Raw genomic sequence first — 15,887 nt, 5'->3', positions numbered from 1 at the left:
CACTATTCCCCATCACAAATTAAAATCGCAAAGAACGCCACAGGACCCACTCCGCACACACCTGCTGTACGGTGGAGCGGCAAAGCCCCGATGTGCTTTTCCTATGTCCACTGACCTTTGGGGTTTGACGTCCCAAAACCACCATATGATTATGGGAAAATTTCGACCACCTGGGGTTCTTTCACGTGCACCCTAATCTGAGCACAGGGAAATGCAGCCGCCGCGGCCGGGATTCGATCCCACCACCTGCGGGTCAGCAGCCGAGTACCTTACGGCCATCAGACCACCACGGCGGGCATCGCCTTGTTGATCAAACACTTCATTTCTGAACACCATCTCATACCAGCTCATCCACCGTTGGCTCTCGTTAATTACAACGAACATCCTCGCACGCTCACCTCAATGGAATTGCCAGTTGCTGGAAGTTCCAAGAAAATTGCGCACTAGACGTTCGGACGCACCACGCACGTACCTGAAGCGACGTGGACCCCAGGACGCGTGAGATCACGCCCCGGGCGCGCTTTGCCTCCGTACCCACTCGTCACTCCTCACAGCTTCACTAAGCCGAGTATGTAGAAGTCGAAGAAGCAGAACAACAAACCAGCCAATCCCCCACAGTGGGTGTGAGCCACAAGTGAAGGTCAACAAAAACAAGCAACACCAGCGAGCGCAGTGACGAAGCTATCGTAATGGGGCGAAATAATCCACGAATATGGCTGCACGTTGACGCACGGTCGCATTTGTGCAACCACCCGTGTCTCCCGAAGACCGTCTGTCGCGCGTCTTCGACGAAAAGCGCAGGCGAGTACTTCTCCACTGATTTCCGCGACCACTTCACGACCGCCTTCGGCCGCCTCATGTCCGTCCGGCACGATCGACGGAGCGCCGCACCAGCGCCTCGTACACGCCACCATAGCACTCCTACCCCTCGGAATCAGCAAAACTCGGACGTTTTCGACCACGACAGACAGAACCTGCCGGCCCGTTGAACGCTTGAACGACATCGCAGCGTCAAGTCGCACACTCACGTTCCGTCACCCTCTGCCACATGATCCTTCATTCACCGGCTTCACAACCCACGCGGTAGACGTTTCGCACGCATTCCCGGGTCTGCCTTTCACGGCAGGACCTTCGTCGACCTCGGTGCGGTGTTCCGCCACGTCGGAACTTGCAAGGCATATGTTGAGCGTGCTGAAGCAGCCAAAGGCACCACCTTTTTGCCGATGATTGTGGGCGTCGTTGCAGAGGCGTTGCTTGGGCAGCCGGCGTAGAAGCCATGTTGGATGGGTGACGTATTCACATTTTGCACAGTCATTTTTTTTTTTCCTTCCTTCCAGACTTTGGTGCTCGAGTTGGACATGTACACTATGCATCAGTTTTTAAAACAAATGCTGTAGCATCCCTCGCGACATGCCTGATAATGTTCGCCAGCAAGCATTTGGTGTGACGTCATGGGCGCATAGAGAGTACGCATGCAAGCAAGCACGCGTGGCTTCGACCTCTGGGAAAAAGAAGGTTTCAGTTTTAACATGTTTGTAAGCGAAACTAGAAACTTCAAGCGGACTGGGGATAAAAGCAATGCCGTGAAGCCAGCGCTGCCGCTGTCGGTGCACAATGCTGGTTGTGCATGGGTGGACGTCGGAATTGCTTTGCTACTGTTTGCCCGGCTTTTGGCCAGAACTAAGTACGAGGTGTGAAAGAATGGATTTTAATTACGTGCTAATGAATTGCATCGCTTCTCGGCCTTTTGGCTAAGATCAAAGTGTAGTACACGTGGATCTCCCACTTTGATCTGTACAGCCAGAGGTCGAGAACGGTCCCTCCCGGGGAGCCGGCCGCCCTGGAAGGTCCCCCCCCCCTGGTCGCACGGAGCTACGCTGTTCCTGGGTCAACCTGGTTCCTCGGCCCTGCTGCCCCTTCGAAGGAGTCTCCGGCCATCTACCGACGCGGCGGGTCCACCAGCAGGAGCAGACGCCCTCCGGGAGTGGTAAGAGTCCACGAGCCTTTTCTTGCCTGCCACTCCCGGCCCGGTCGTCAATGCCTGCTGACGACACCCACGGGCCCCGGTCCTCGTGACCACTTCATCGCCGCCGTCGTCGGAGCCTACCGGACCGGACATCAAGCCACGGGGACGTGGACTTCGACCGACCGGGCGTCCCAGTCAAGCCAGCGGGAGAAGACGCCCTCCGGGAGTGGTGAGAGTCTACAAGCCTTTTCTTGCCTGCCACTCCCGGTCCGGTCGCCAATGCCTGCTGGTGACACCAGCGGACCCCGGTCTTCGTGACTACTTCGCCGACGTCGTCGCCGTCGCCCCGGCCTTCCTGCCCGGACGTCCGTCCACGAGGACCTGGAGAAGTCCCTGCCTGGCCATGCCTACCCCCCGCCGGCCACCTGCCGTGTCCGTCGAGCCGCTCTTCCTGGGTTCCGGTAGCCGTCGGCGGCGTCCCGCTCCCCCTTCGGGGACGAGCACACCGGCGCCCCCGCCGGCCCAGCGGCCTCGTCCTGGCACACCCGCGTCTACTGGCGTTTCAGCGGCAGCATCGGGCCCTCCTCGCTCCCGACCGCCCGTCATTTACCGGGGCATCATGACAGTGTACCTGCCGGTGCCAGGGCTCCTTCGTTGTCCTTATCCCTGTTGCGCGGGCTGCCAAGCCCGCACATCAGTCTCGCTCCGACTGTCCGCGTGGCGGTCCCACATGGAGCAGAAACACGGGGTTCGGCCAACGGAGCGGCTCTACCGGTGCGTCGCCTGTGATGCCCGGTTGAATTCGCTGTCCGCCCGCCACGATTGCCCGGGTCCTGCCTCGAACGAGCCTTACCACCCCTGCCGGTATTGCCCGAAGAGCTTCAATTGCGAACGCTCCTTGGCCCGGCACACCATGGCACGGCATGCGCAAGAGGAGTCCACTCCATTTGTACCTCTTCGCCCCCCACGGCAGCCTACGGCGACTACCTCCAGTTCCTCTGGCACAGAAACCACACCACGCTCCGGCCCAGCTCCTTCCGGTACAACTTGCCGAGCAGTACCAGCACCACAGACCCGAGCAACCGTTTCCCGGTCTCGAAGACGTCGTGGAGGCCATTCCTCCACATCGACGCCATCTTCCAGTACCGGGTCGGCCTCCAGCACTTCGGCAACCGGTTCTCCGTCGGTGTCAAGTTCCGAGACGTCTACTATGCCGGGCCACTCCTCTCCAACTTCTGGCTCCGGCTCTTCTACGCCTCGGCAATCGCCTTCGGGTCCCGGAACGCCACCGTCCGTGCCACCAGATCCTGGTCCCCAGTCCACGACTGGCGAGGTCTCATCCACGCCCGGCTCGTCTTCTCGTCGCCGTACCGGTCCCGGCTCCACGTCGTCGGCTTCGAGGGCTTCCTCACGGATGTCCACGGAGCTTGCCGACGTCTCCGGTACCGACGACTCCGACGACGCATCGGCCAACGAGCCGGTGGACGAACAGAGTGTCCCAGCTGCCGGCATCGTCGTCGACCGCCGCCCTCTGTCGACCAATTCCCGCTCCTCCTCATCCCCTTCCCTTTCCGAGCGGTTCGAAGACACTGGCGTGGATGAAGTCGACGACGGTGCACACGACACTCCTGTCGAAGCACCGACGATGGAGATGCCAACGGACCGCACCATGCTGCTTGCGGAGCAGGTCCGCGTCTTGCGAGCCACGCTCCGTTCAGCCCCAACGCCAGAATCATGGGCGACGTGTGAGCAGGCATGGTCTCAGGCTGTTGCTCTGGCTGCGGAAGCTGTCCGCCTCCCTCCGGCAACACCGGGACGCCCTGCTCGAGACGTCAACCCCGACAACGCGACAGAGATCCAGCGTCTCTACCGCAGGAACCGCCGACGTGCCGTGCGCCTGATCATGGAGGGTCCCACACGGTCCTGTACCATACCTATACGAGACATCCAGGACCATTGGGCCTCCACTTGGTCACCTCGCACGGCAGACACGTCAGCGTTGTTTCAACGACCAGCGGCTCCTGTTCCGGTCAACACGGCGTCGTTCTCGGCGGACGAAGTTCTCCTCCGGCTTCGGAAGTCGGAGAACACGGCTCCCGGACCCGACAGACTGACGTACCAACACTGGAGGTCCGTCGACCCGGAGGCCCGCTTCCTGTCCTCCCTGTTCAACGCCTGTGTTCACCACCGTCGCACCCCGGACTCATGGCGAACGTCACGCACGGTTCTCATCTACAAGAAAGGTGATCCCTCTGTTCCGGGCAACTGGCGCCCCATCGCACTCGGCTGTACTGCCTCCAAGCTGTACGCCAAGTGTCTTGCGTCGCGCCTGCAAGCCTGGATCATGGATCACCAGGTCTTGTCAAGGTGCCAAAAAGGTTTCCTCCCTTATGACGGCGTTTTCGAGCTGAATTATATCTTTCAGCACCGCATGGACGCAGCCAGAGCTGGTGGCACGGAGTTTTGCGCAGCCCTCCTGGACTTCGCAAACGCCTACGGGTCCGTGCCTCACCAAGCCCTCCTGGATGCCCTCCGTGGTTCCGGTGCTGGGGAGACGTTCACCGCCCTCATCGAGGACCTCTACCGTGACAACCAAACTGTCATCGTTGCTGCAGAGGGCACGACAGATCCGGTCGTTATCCACTCGGGTCTACGCCAGGGCTGCCCGCTCAGCGGGTTGCTCTTCAACCTGGTCATAGACCCCGTAGTTCGAGGCGTCCAAGGCACGGGCGACGACCACAACATCCTCGCCTATGCCGACGACCTGACGCCCCTGGCCGACTGTCCTGCTCTTCTCCAACAACGCATCGACACGGTCGAGGCGCTATCAACACCGCTCGGGCTATCTCTCAACCCGGGCAAGTGTACGACCTTGCACCTCAGCGGCGTCACCCCCGTCGGAATGCGGCCAACCGTGTTCCGGGTCTCCGGCGTCCCGGTAACGGCCTTGAGCGACTCCGAGCCGCTCCGCTACCTCGGACGCCCGGTGGGTTTCCGCCTTCCACAGCGAGCGGGGACCAATGTCATTGAGGACGCCATTCGCAACGCCACGGCAATTTTTTCGTCCCTCCTAGCCCCCTGGCAGCGTATTGACGCCCTCAAGACATTTGTGTTCCCTGCTCTGAACTTTTCCATGAGGTGCGGCGCCCTGACTAAAACAGATTGGCACCGGTTGGACCTTGCCATCAGGCCCATGGTCAAGCGAACACTCTACCTACCGGTGAACGCCTCGACGAACTACGTCTACGGGAGCGCCTCCGGAGGAGCAGTAGCGATACCGGTGGCAGCGGAGTTATACGACATCTGTCGTATCGACTCCGCTTTCAAGCTCCTGACGACTTCAGATCAGTCGTTGCGGGATCTCGCCCTGTCCGACGCTTACGAGATCGCCTCCACCCGCCTCGGATGGGAGGCTACCCGTTTCGAGTTGGAGGCGTACCTCTCTGGCGACCGACAGGTCGTCCACTCAAGGCCGGCAACCCAGCTGCGCAGCGTGTGGACCGAGGCCCGTAAGGCGTCCCGAAGACTACAAGTCTCGTGGTCCCTGCGGCCCGACAACGTTACCATCACCTGCGGCGACGCGACGCTACCTTCAACACAGCGGAACCGGGTAATGCGAACGCTACGAGATGTGCTGGCCCACGTCAGGGACAACGCCCTCCATGACCAACCGAACCAGGGAAAGGTGATGGCCTGCGTCTCGGCGGATCGTGCGAGCTCCCATTTCATCTCCACGGGAGCGTTCACACACTTCGCCGACTGGCGGTTTATCCACCGGGCGCGCCTCAACCTGCTATCCCTGAATGGCGCCGTCATGTGGGGCCCTACTGACCGAGACCAGCGTTGCCGGGTCTGCGGCTACGCGAGGGAGACGCTACCGCACGTGCTTTGCCACTGCATGACGCACAGCGCCATGTCTCAGGCACGGCACAACGCGGTGGTCTCGCGCCTTCGCACGGCCGCTGCCCGCGACTACACCATAGCGTACGAGAACCGGCCGGTCGGCGACACCGGACTGCGTCCTGACCTTGTCCTGGTTCGCGGGGAGGAGGCCCTGGTGATCGACGTGGCTTGCCCGTTCGAGAACACACCGGAGGCCTTTACCAACACGCGAAACGACAAGGTCGCACGCTACCAACCCGTCGCCGACTACCTGCGTCGCCGCTACCAGAGAGTAACGGTGGCCGCCGTCATCGTCGGGGCTCTCGGCGCTTGGGACCCGGCCAACGACCGCGTCCTCCAGCGCCTGTGCTCCCGCAGCTACCTGCGTCTCATGAAGAAACTCTGCGTGAGCGAGGTGGTGGCAGCGTCCCGCGCCATCTACCACGCGCACGTGGGACATGGACGCAGCTAGACGACCGATGACCAAGACAAGACCCACCGTCTACGTCGCCACATCGCCCACCACCTGCCAGGTGCCCTGACTAAGCCGCTGCTGTTCCGGCGGTTCCTGTGATGACCTACATCCTGGCGTCCCTGGTACCACCATCCGCGTCCACTTCCAACTGGCTATCCCGGTGCTATGTCCAGGAACAATACGATGTCGTCCGGCTTATTCCAGACATCCCATGCATTGTCTGTAACATAATAAAATTTACACTCTGTTCTTATCAGCTTAATATCTGATACGGATCCTATTTGGATCCAAGATATTAAACTTAATTTTGTGATGCGGCGGAGTGCTTGAAGCTTGCTTCACCTCCGCCACGGGTTGGCCCGGTATTGCACTACCTCCGGGATCGGCCCACTCACCCCCTGCGGGGTGAGTTCGACAATAAATTCAATGATAGAAGGAGTGTTCGGATTTACCCATGATACCGGGGTAAACGGCTTGGGTGCGTCGAGTGTCCGAGACGGTGGCGGCACGCCGCCCCGGCTGACGCGGTATTCGCGTGCAGGGAGTGCGCTAGCTGTGTTTACACTTACGATTGCTCTGGGAAAATAAATGTTTCCGTGTGTATTTCATATATGGAGGGTCTCTTTTATTTTGTTATGTTCACACGTACATACTCAAGTTTCTTATTTTTTTTAACGTTCCTACTCATATTAATAAAACTATTGAGGAAATTATCATTACTGTTTCGGAGGAAAGCTAGAAGTGTGTATACGATGTGTATGCATGTGCGATGTGTATGTATGTATGTGTGTAGAAGTGTGTATGTATGTGCCAAGCTATTTCCGCTTTTCGAATTCACCCGTTTCGCAACGAAAAATAAAAAAAGCCTCTAGAAAATGGGGTTTGGTTGGTGTTTCTGTTTACAGTTGCAGTGGCAAGCGAAGGCATTTTTATTTCACATCTTCACGCGGCGTCTGAACCTGAAGACGCGTGCTCTCGCCACGTCTACGCATCTACACTATTCCCCATCACAAATTAAAATCGCAAAGAACGCCACAGGACCCACTCCGCACACACCTGCTGTACGGTGGAGCGGCAAAGCCCCGATGTGCTTTTCCTATGTCCACTGACCTTTGGGGTTTGACGTCCCAAAACCACCATATGATTATGGGAAAATTTCGACCACCTGGGGTTCTTTCACGTGCACCCTAATCTGAGCACAGGGAAATGCAGCCGCCGCGGCCGGGATTCGATCCCACCACCTGCGGGTCAGCAGCCGAGTACCTTACGGCCATCAGACCACCACGGCGGGCATCGCCTTGTTGATCAAACACTTCATTTCTGAACACCATCTCATACCAGCTCATCCACCGTTGGCTCTCGTTAATTACAACGAACATCCTCGCACGCTCACCTCAATGGAATTGCCAGTTGCTGGAAGTTCCAAGAAAATTGCGCACTAGACGTTCGGACGCACCACGCACGTACCTGAAGCGACGTGGACCCCAGGACGCGTGAGATCACGCCCCGGGCGCGCTTTGCCTCCGTACCCACTCGTCACTCCTCACAGCTTCACTAAGCCGAGTATGTAGAAGTCGAAGAAGCAGAACAACAAACCAGCCAATCCCCCACAGTGGGTGTGAGCCACAAGTGAAGGTCAACAAAAACAAGCAACACCAGCGAGCGCAGTGACGAAGCTATCGTAATGGGGCGAAATAATCCACGAATATGGCTGCACGTTGACGCACGGTCGCATTTGTGCAACCACCCGTGTCTCCCGAAGACCGTCTGTCGCGCGTCTTCGACGAAAAGCGCAGGCGAGTACTTCTCCACTGATTTCCGCGACCACTTCACGACCGCCTTCGGCCGCCTCATGTCCGTCCGGCACGATCGACGGAGCGCCGCACCAGCGCCTCGTACACGCCACCATAGCACTCCTACCCCTCGGAATCAGCAAAACTCGGACGTTTTCGACCACGACAGACAGAACCTGCCGGCCCGTTGAACGCTTGAACGACATCGCAGCGTCAAGTCGCACACTCACGTTCCGTCACCCTCTGCCACATGATCCTTCATTCACCGGCTTCACAACCCACGCGGTAGACGTTTCGCACGCATTCCCGGGTCTGCCTTTCACGGCAGGACCTTCGTCGACCTCGGTGCGGTGTTCCGCCACGTCGGAACTTGCAAGGCATATGTTGAGCGTGCTGAAGCAGCCAAAGGCACCACCTTTTTGCCGATGATTGTGGGCGTCGTTGCAGAGGCGTTGCTTGGGCAGCCGGCGTAGAAGCCATGTTGGATGGGTGACGTATTCACATTTTGCACAGTCATTTTTTTTTTTTTCCTTCCTTCCAGACTTTGGTGCTCGAGTTGGACATGTACACTATGCATCAGTTTTTAAAACAAATGCTGTAGCATCCCTCGCGACATGCCTGATAATGTTCGCCAGCAAGCATTTGGTGTGACGTCATGGGCGCATAGAGAGTACGCATGCAAGCAAGCACGCGTGGCTTCGACCTCTGGGAAAAAGAAGGTTTCAGTTTTAACATGTTTGTAAGCGAAACTAGAAACTTCAAGCGGACTGGGGATAAAAGCAATGCCGTGAAGCCAGCGCTGCCGCTGTCGGTGCACAATGCTGGTTGTGCATGGGTGGACGTCGGAATTGCTTTGCTACTGTTTGCCCGGCTTTTGGCCAGAACTAAGTACGAGGTGTGAAAGAATGGATTTTAATTACGTGCTAATGAATTGCATCGCTTCTCGGCCTTTTGGCTAAGATCAAAGTGTAGTATCGCTTCTCGGCCTTTTGGCTAAGATCAAAGTGTAGTGGTGGCTTGACCGCCCTGCACTCCCTGATCTTCGTAGAGGCAACCGGATACCCGCCCGGTTACAGCGGAGTCTTTCTCCCTCGCTCCCACCCACCCCTTGTCCACTGCTGCTACTCGGATTCGGCCGCCTCCTGCTGCCCTGGTGTTGCTGCCCTGGTTTTGCTGCCGTGGTCCTGCTGCCTCAGGACCTGCTGCCCTGCCGTCTGGTCGTGCCTGCTGCTTGGTCCTGCCTGCTGCTTGCCGGTGCTGCGCCTGCCGTCCTGGTCCTGCCGCAGCCGCACTCGGGGGCCTCCCTGGCCCCGCCATGGTCGCCGCCGACCACCCTGTCCTCGCCGAGGCCCCCTGGCCCTCACGCCTAGCGTGGCAATAGGGTCATGGCCTCCGGGGGTCCAACCCTGGACTCCAGCGAGGATGACGGCGACCCCCCTTGGCAGGAGCGCCAGCCAGTGCGCGACGGGAGTACACTTGTAGTGTACTTCCCCGTGCCTCCTGCCATCGAGTGCTGCGAGATTGGCTGCGGGGCCACCTACAACCCGGCCACATGGACCTCTCGGCGGCAGTCCCTGGAGCGGCACCTGGAGGCGGAGCACGGAGCCAGAATTACGAGCACCTCCTACATCTGCTCGTTATGCGGCGACGTCCTGGGCCAAAGACCAATGGCCCATGTCAACAAATGCCTGGCCAACGTTCCCACCGCCGCCCCTCCCCCGCGTTTCCGGCACCAATGCGATAAGTGCCCAAGGTCCTTCCCCGCAAGGAAGGGCCTTCACAACCATCAACAGTGGCACTTGAGGGAGGAGGCGAAGCAGGCCAGGCAAAACGTCGCCGCAGGTGCTCCGCCCCGACAGCCGCCCACCAGCGCCACCGGTTCCACCAGTCCCCACCAGCAGGCCTCGCCCGGACGTGCCGCCACTCCGGGGACACCCCCAGTGGTGGCCCCCTCTCCCTCGCAGAGTGGCGCCGGCTCTTCACCAGGCGAGACGGACCAGCAGCAGCGGGCCACCGCTTCACCCACCCAAAGCGCCGCCGCAGGACCCTCTCCACAGGAGGTCCTGCCTACCCCCCTGCCAGGCGGCGTCGAGGATGCGGCGGGCAGCCCAGCTGACCACCAGGCAGCACGACCGAGTTCCCCCTCGGACGAGTACTGCAGTCCTGCAGAGGGGGAGCTTCCAGAGCAGACTGCGGGGCGAGCCATCGGGAGTCCACCACCACCTTCTCCCGAGGCGATGACACCCCGCCGTGTCAACCGACACAGCGGCAGCACATATGGCACCCAGGAGGAGATGGCCGACACCGCCGGACCAGAGAGTGCCTGGGTCCTAGCTGAAATGACGGCGGAGCTGCGGGCACTAAGCCGGTTGCCCGTATCTGAGGAGGAGTGGGCGCGGTTCGAAACCATCCTGGACCGCGCAGAGGCAGCCATTACTGACCACCTGAGGCTGCCCAATCGGGACTCGCGCCAAACACCACCTCGGCGCGAGATCAATCCCGATAACCCCTCCCAGATACAGGCTCTTTACAGGAGGAACCGGCGCCGGGCCGTCCGGCTGATTGCTGAGGGCCCTTCGCAGCTCTGCCCCATTGACCCAGGCACGCTTCAGAGCTACTACACCCGCCTCTGGTCTCCGGCAGCAGTGGACACAACAATTCTCAGGACGCGAGCCCCCACCAATGAGGAACTGGACCTCTGCCCCTTCTTGGACGACGAGGTCGCAGCCAAGCTCCGAAGGTGCGAGAGTACAGCTCCGGGAGAGGACCGCCTCACTTACCACCACTGGAGGCAGGTGGACCCTGAAGGGCGGTACCTTGCGGCGGTATTCAACGTCTGCCTCAAATACCGCCGCACACCCCGGAGCTGGAAGTCGACGAGGACGATCCTCATTCACAAGAAGGGTGACCGCGAGGACCCCACAAACTGGCGACCCATTGCCCTTGGTCGAACGATCGCCAAACTGTATGCCGGGTGTCTCACCACGCGGCTGCAGCGGTGGTTGGGCGACCATGCGGTACTGTCCAGGTGTCAGAAGGGCTTCCTGCCGCACGATGGGGTGTTCGAACACAACTTCGTGCTGCAGGGACGCCTGGACGACGCCAGGACGGGAGGTGGGGAGCTGTGCGTGGGGTTCCTCGACTACGCCAACGCCTTCGGCTCGGTCGCCCATGAGGCCCTCGTCGACGCTGTCCGCGGCGCCGGCGCGGGGGAGCCCTTCGCGGAGATCGTGGAGGAACTCTACCGCGCCAACACCACCTGCGTCGTGGCAGCTGACGGCACCACGGAGCCCATCGCCATCGGAGCGGGCCTACGCCAAGGCTGTCCCCTGAGCGGCCTGCTGTTCAACCTGGTGGTGGACCCCATCATTAGAGCGGTGCAGGGAGGCGATAGGCAACACAACATCCTTGCCTACGCCGATGATCTGACGCTGCTCGCCGGGGATCCCGCCACCTTGCAGCGCCGCCTCAACGTGGTGACGGCCCTTTCGGACCCGCTCGGGCTGCGACTGAAGCCTGCCAAGTGCCGCACCCTCCACCTGTCCGGGCGCTACCCGGTGGGCACACGGCCCACCACTTTCACCGTGGGGAGCGTCCCGGTCCCGGCACTGGCGGACTTCGAGGGGCACCGGTTCCTGGGGCGTCCTGTGGGGTTTCGGGTGCTACCGGACCAGACAACGGTCGACGAGGCCATCCATCTCGGCAGACGGCTGCTCTCCTCCATGCTCACTCCATGGCAGAGGCTGGATTCTATTAAAACATTTCTATATCCAGCCCTCAACTTCGCCATGCGGGTGGGCCTTGCCAGCAAAGGAGAGTGGCATCGCTTGGACGAGGAGCTTCGCCCGCTGATCAAGAAGACCCTGTACGTGCCGGCCAGAGCGTCAAACGAGTATGTGTACGGGAGCGCACATGCCGGCACTGCAGGGATCCCTCTTGCGGCGGAGCTCAGCGACATCTGCCGAGTGGACGGGGCCTTCAAGCTCCTGTCGTCGACTGATCTGGAGGTCCGGGAGCGAGCGAGGGAGGAGCTCAACCGGGTGGTGTCGAGGCGGCTGAGGCGACCGGCGGACACGGACGACACCGAGGCCTACCTCTCAGGCGAAACGGAGGGCGACTTCCGGCAGACTGCGACCCAGCTGCAGTCTGTCTGGACGGAGGCACGCAAAGCCTCCCGTCGCCTGTCCGTCGCCTGGGAGCTACTGGACCAGGGCGCCCGCATCACCTGCGGAGAGGCCATGGTGTCAGCGCGGAACCGAAACAAGCTCATCAAGATCCTTCGGGCCATCCTCAACCAGGACCGGGACCGTTCTCTCCAGGAGAAGCCGTCCCAGGGCAAGGCGATGGCATGTGTAGCGGCGGACCCCGCCAGTTTCCACTTCATGAGGTCCGGCCGCTACACTCGCTTCAAGGAGTGGCGCTTCATTCATCGAGCCCGGCTGAATCTCCTCCCCCTGAACGGCACAAGAACGTGGGTGCCCGCAGCTGACAAGAGGTGCCGACGCTGCGGGTACGGGGAGGAGACCCTGCCGCACGTCCTCTGCCACTGCATGCGGCAGAGCCGGGCCATGACAGAGCGCCACAACGCCATCGTTGCGCGCCTCAAGAAGGCGGCCCTGGGGCGGTTCACCGTCATCGGGGAGAACCAGCAGGTCGGCGTCCCCGGCTTGCGACCCGACCTCGTCCTGGCCCGTGGTGAGGAAGCCCTAATCCTGGACGTCTGCTGTCCCTTCGACAACCGTATGCAGGCGTTCCAGGAGGCTCGGAGGGTCAAGGAGGAGAAGTACGCCCCTCTACAGCGTCATCTCCTCCAGCGGTTCCAGCGCGTCTCCGTCGACGCCATCGTCGTAGGCTGCCTCGGCTCGTGGGATCCGGCCAACGATCGTGTCTGCCGCAGGTTCTGCTCCAGGAGCTACCTGCGCACCATGAAAAGACTTTGCGTTTCAGACACGATCGCTGCCTCTACGGACATTTATCGTGGCCATATAGGCGTTTTGTAAATAGTTTTTTATTCGAGAAGCGATACCGCGTTTTTTATTGTTATACGCTTTTATTCATACTAACACCACTAACTCTTTTTTAGCCTTTTTGTTACCTGATTTTATTATATACACCTTTTATTACCGTTTCTTGTTCTGTTATATAACCATGTATGATGTTTGTGTACTAAGCATAATAAAAAATTCTGTTCTTATCAGCTTAATATCTGATACGGATCCTATTTGGATCCAAGATATTAAACTTATTTTTGTGATGCGGCGGAGTGCTTGAAGCTTGCTTCACCTCCGCCACGGGTTGGCCCGGTATTGCACTACCTCCGGGATCGGCCCACTCACCCCCTGCGGGGTGAGTTCGACAATAAATTCAATGATAGAAGGAGTGTTCGGATTTACCCATGATACCGGGGTAAACGGCTTGGGTGCGTCGAGTGTCCGAGACGGTGGCGGCACGCCGCCCCGGCTGACGCGGTATTCGCGTGCAGGGAGTGCGCTAGCTGTGTTTACACTTACGATTGCTCTGGGAAAATAAATGTTTCCGTGTGTATTTCATATATGGAGGGTCTCTTTTATTTTGTTATGTTCACACGTACATACTCAAGTTTCTTATTTTTTTTAACGTTCCTACTCATATTAATAAAACTATTGAGGAAATTATCATTACTGTTTCGGAGGAAAGCTAGAAGTGTGTATACGATGTGTATGCATGTGCGATGTGTATGTATGTATGTGTGTAGAAGTGTGTATGTATGTGCCAAGCTATTTCCGCTTTTCGAATTCACCCGTTTCGCAACGAAAAATAAAAAAAGCCTCTAGAAAATGGGGTTTGGTTGGTGTTTCTGTTTACAGTTGCAGTGGCAAGCGAAGGCATTTTTATTTCACATCTTCACGCGGCGTCTGAACCTGAAGACGCGTGCTCTCGCCACGTCTACGCATCTACACTATTCCCCATCACAAATTAAAATCGCAAAGAACGCCACAGGACCCACTCCGCACACACCTGCTGTACGGTGGAGCGGCAAAGCCCCGATGTGCTTTTCCTATGTCCACTGACCTTTGGGGTTTGACGTCCCAAAACCACCATATGATTATGGGAAAATTTCGACCACCTGGGGTTCTTTCACGTGCACCCTAATCCGAGCACAGGGAAATGCAGCCGCCGCGGCCGGGATTCGATCCCACCACCTGCGGGTCAGCAGCCGAGTACCGTACGGCCATCAGACCACCACGGCGGGCATCGCCTTGTTGATCAAACACTTCATTTCTGAACACCATCTCATACCAGCTCATCCACCGTTGGCTCTCGTTAATTACAACGAACATCCTCGCACGCTCACCTCAATGGAATTGCCAGTTGCTGGAAGTTCCAAGAAAATTGCGCACTAGACGTTCGGACGCACCACGCACGTACCTGAAGCGACGTGGACCCCAGGACGCGTGAGATCACGCCCCGGGCGCGCTTTGCCTCCGTACCCACTCGTCACTCCTCACAGCTTCACTAAGCCGAGTATGTAGAAGTCGAAGAAGCAGAACAACAAACCAGCCAATCCCCCACAGTGGGTGTGAGCCACAAGTGAAGGTCAACAAAAACAAGCAACACCAGCGAGCGCAGTGACGAAGCTATCGTAATGGGGCGAAATAATCCACGAATATGGCTGCACGTTGACGCACGGTCGCATTTGTGCAACCACCCGTGTCTCCCGAAGACCGTCTGTCGCGCGTCTTCGACGAAAAGCGCAGGCGAGTACTTCTCCACTGATTTCCGCGACCACTTCACGACCGCCTTCGGCCGCCTCATGTCCGTCCGGCACGATCGACGGAGCGCCGCACCAGCGCCTCGTACACGCCACCATAGCACTCCTACCCCTCGGAATCAGCAAAACTCGGACGTTTTCGACCACGACAGACAGAACCTGCCGGCCCGTTGAACGCTTGAACGACATCGCAGCGTCAAGTCGCACACTCACGTTCCGTCACCCTCTGCCACATGATCCTTCATTCACCGGCTTCACAACCCACGCGGTAGACGTTTCGCACGCATTCCCGGGTCTGCCTTTCACGGCAGGACCTTCGTCGACCTCGGTGCGGTGTTCCGCCACGTCGGAACTTGCAAGGCATATGTTGAGCGTGCTGAAGCAGCCAAAGGCACCACCTTTTTGCCGATGATTGTGGGCGTCGTTGCAGAGGCGTTGCTTGGGCAGCCGGCGTAGAAGCCATGTTGGATGGGTGACGTATTCACATTTTGCACAGTCATTTTTTTTTTTTCCTTCCTTCCAGACTTTGGTGCTCGAGTTGGACATGTACACTATGCATCAGTTTTTAAAACAAATGCTGTAGCATCCCTCGCGACATGCCTGATAATGTTCGCCAGCAAGCATTTGGTGTGACGTCATGGGCGCATAGAGAGTACGCATGCAAGCAAGCACGCGTGGCTTCGACCTCTGGGAAAAAGAAGGTTTCAGTTTTAACATGTTTGTAAGCGAAACTAGAAACTTCAAGCGGACTGGGGATAAAAGCAATGCCGTGAAGCCAGCGCTGCCGCTGTCGGTGCACAATGCTGGTTGTGCATGGGTGGACGTCGGAATTGCTTTGCTACTGTTTGCCCGGCTTTTGGCCAGAACTAAGTACGAGGCGTGAAAGAATGGATTTTAATTACGTGCTAATGAATTGCATCGCTTCTCGGCCTTTTGGCTAAGATCAAAGTGTCGAGCTAGCTGTTTTCTACGAGTCACCCTGCGAGACCTGGGGTCACGTCACGCTGACGTCGGCCCCCG

The 15,887-nt window shown here is 58.7% G+C and overlaps 1 non-coding gene and 1 pseudogene across 1 annotated transcript; both read left to right on the top strand.

Moving 5' to 3' along the window:
* Positions 1–6,529: 6,529 nt before the first annotated feature.
* LOC142766332 (U2 spliceosomal RNA) lies at positions 6,530–6,719 on the top strand. Its single transcript, XR_012884503.1, has one exon. It is a non-coding gene; the product is annotated as a U2 spliceosomal RNA (small nuclear RNA).
* Positions 6,720–13,271: 6,552 nt separating this feature from the next.
* LOC142766442 (U2 spliceosomal RNA) lies at positions 13,272–13,453 on the top strand (annotated as a pseudogene).
* The last annotated feature ends 2,434 nt before the right edge of the window (positions 13,454–15,887 follow it).

Source organism: Rhipicephalus microplus, chromosome 6 (assembly GCF_043290135.1).
Source record: "Rhipicephalus microplus isolate Deutch F79 chromosome 6, USDA_Rmic, whole genome shotgun sequence".
Classification (NCBI taxonomy): Eukaryota; Metazoa; Arthropoda; class Arachnida; order Ixodida; family Ixodidae; genus Rhipicephalus; species Rhipicephalus microplus.
Note: the sequence above shows the minus strand (reverse complement) of the source record. Positions and strands in the feature narration are given on the sequence as shown.